This window comes from Castor canadensis, chromosome 7, assembly GCF_047511655.1.
Source record: "Castor canadensis chromosome 7, mCasCan1.hap1v2, whole genome shotgun sequence".
Taxonomy (NCBI): Eukaryota; Metazoa; Chordata; class Mammalia; order Rodentia; family Castoridae; genus Castor; species Castor canadensis.
Genome location: NC_133392.1, coordinates 60,174,872 through 60,177,744, shown reverse-complemented (window position 1 = coordinate 60,177,744; position 2,873 = coordinate 60,174,872).

Here is a 2,873-nt window from a genome sequence, read left to right as displayed (position 1 = left end):
CAGAAAAATAGAGTACACACAGGGAAGTTGAGTTCCAGTCTCAGTGCAATGACCTTGAGCCTCAGACTGCTCAGGTGTAAAATGGAAATTTTTTAAATCCTTTTCTGGCTTTGCAACATATTGTAGGAGTGTGTGAGAAAGTGATTCACCTCCTTTAAAATAGCATATGAACATAGTGTTATTAAGTACCATGTGGAAAACTGTTACAATCCATTCAACAGCTTTCCCATTGGATTCATCTAAAATTAATTCTTGACTGACCCCACCTACCTCCTGTCCCCTTCCTGACTTCCAGCCTGACAACTAGAGGCATGTGTTTGATTATCCCATCTACAGTGACCTAAAAAAAGGAATGTGGAGAGACTCCTCCTGTTTTCACCTCAAAATCATAGCAATTCTGACACCCTTTGGTCCTTATTGCAGTTTCCTTCCTGCCTGGAGGAAAGCCGGGTGCCGGTGGCTCACACCTGTAATTCTACCTACTCAGGAGGCAGAGATCAGGAGGATGGTGATTCAAGGCCAGCCCAAGCAAATAGTCTGAGAGACCCTATTTACAAAAAAAAAAAAAAAAAAAAAAAATCACAAAAAAATGGCTGGAGTCGTGGCTCAAGGTGCTCACTGAGTTCAAATCCCAGTACCAAAAAAAAAAAAAAAATGGGAGGAAAGGAAGCATCAAGACTGTGGCACTAGTGTCACCACAAGCTTGACTATAGAGCCACTCCCAAAAGGCAATGTCCTCAGCCCTGGGTCAATGGGTCCACAGCCTAATAAGGTCTCTGATCTCAGAAATGTAAGGACCATGTTCAGTGAAATATATTCACACAGCAGGCTGTCCCTGTCATTAGTGAGAAGAACTGACAGTGGGTGGACACACTTTTCTCCAGAAACAGGCCAGGAGAGAGGAAGGGGCACAAGAGTCACACATTCACCACCCAGCTTCCCAGTTCCATCCCAGGCACTGAAAGAATGAAGGTCTGAAAGCCTGATATCAGCTTGCATAACCTGTCACCCAGTGTCACAGAGGCCCAAGGATTGCACCCCCAACAAGAGTTGAGATAGGGAGGGGGCAGAGGATGACTTTCTAAACCCTAACGCCAAATCTGTCTTTCCCCACTGTCATCATTGCCTCCAGCTCTTCAACTGTTGATAAAATATTCATTGGCCAGAAACACAGGTACAGGGAAACAATGTATAGGTTGGGAAAGGGTTGGTCCAGACATGGTAGATGGCCCATTGGTGCCCAAGACTTTCAAATTTTGCAGAGGAAATCACAAAAGACTTCCCCACAGCTTTCTCCTTGAATAGATGGGAAAGCCAAGCCTATAGGGGAATAACAACGTGCTCACAGCAGCACAGGGCAGAGCACAGGGGCAGTGACAGAGCCAGTCACAAACATACCATGCTCTTCTCACTGTATTTTGTCTCCGAAGCCCAGGTCTGCACATTGCATCCGACCCACCAACTAGACCAGTGGGCAGAAGTGTGCCAAACCCACATCCGGTCAAGGTGTATGGCACTGCCCCTATGCACCTAAGGTGGACACCTGGAGTTCAGAAGCTCGAGGGCCAGAGGTCAGGAAATACCCAGCCGGCAACTCCAAACCTTCTGGCCCTCCCCGCTCCTCCTGGAGACCTCTTTCCTGGTCGCCTTAAGGTACAGGCTTTGCGTCCTCAGCCAAGCGTTCTCCTAGCTTGGAGCTCCTTGAGCTCCTCGACTTGCGCCATCGCGCCAAGGGGCCAGCACCAAGTTGCCAAAGCCTGGAAGTGGCCTCCCTGCCCCCTTGGCTTTGGTTGTTTATTTCTTTCTGGGGAGGTAAAATCACACAGCCTGTTTGTTTCCCTAGCCAGGGCGGGCGCCGAGCTGGACATATGGGCGTCTTGCGCTCCGCATCTGTGTCATCAGTCGCGTTTTCTGTGGAGGCTTGCCGTGTGTGTATGTGTGTGTTTGGGGCCAGGCGCTGGGAACAAACGTGCATCTGTTAAATTTGACAATAAAGTCCTACAGCTAAGCTGCCAAGGTTGGGGCGGCGGGTGGGGGCGGAAGATAGAGGGGGTGAGGGAGAGTTGGAGTCTCAAAAGGCGAGGCCAAAGCGCCTGGCCCAGGTATTATGTCGGAAGAAGGTGAGGAGAGCAGCTGCTCCTTCTCTCGGGGTGTGTATGGGAGCGAGGGTGCGTGTGCCCCTGTAAAGAGTACACACCGATCTGCTCAACATATGTCGCCACAAATCACAGTATCTCTCCCTCCTCCAACCCCCACTCCCCACGCAGCTCCTGACAGCGCAGAGTAGAGGGAGGCGCTGAGAAGAGGCGCCGTTTCAACAGGTGTCTTGGTGCGCAATGCACCTTTTCACGCATTCACAGTCTCCGTCCTCGGCAGTGATAATGCAAGCACTTTGTTTCCCGGCGCTGCGCACGGGCTGCGGATGCCCGGGGGAGGCGGCCCTAGGCAGGGAGGGGGATCTGGAATAAAGACCTAGGGCGCTCCTGAGCGTCCCGGCCCTCTCCTCTCTTTGTCTGAAGACTCCCTGGGCCGGAGCTTCCCTTGTGCGCCCTGGGGGGTAGCATATGGCGCCCTCTCACCTACCCAAGAAAAGGAACAGCCACCCATTCAAGAGCGCACGAGGTCCCAGGGCCTGGGGAGGGGGAACCACCGAGGGAATGGCTCCTCTCCTAAAGCCTGTGAGGAGCCCGCCTTATCTCTCCCCACCCAACCTCCACCATCCCCTCAGCTGGCGAAGCAGACGTTGGGTGGGGAGCCACGCGCTGGGCAGCAGCAGCCTGCGGAAGCGCCCCAGCTCCTGGCAGATGAAATATGGGGCTAGTGAGCCCCTGGAGACCATATGCTTTCAATAAAAGAAGACAAATAGGACCGAG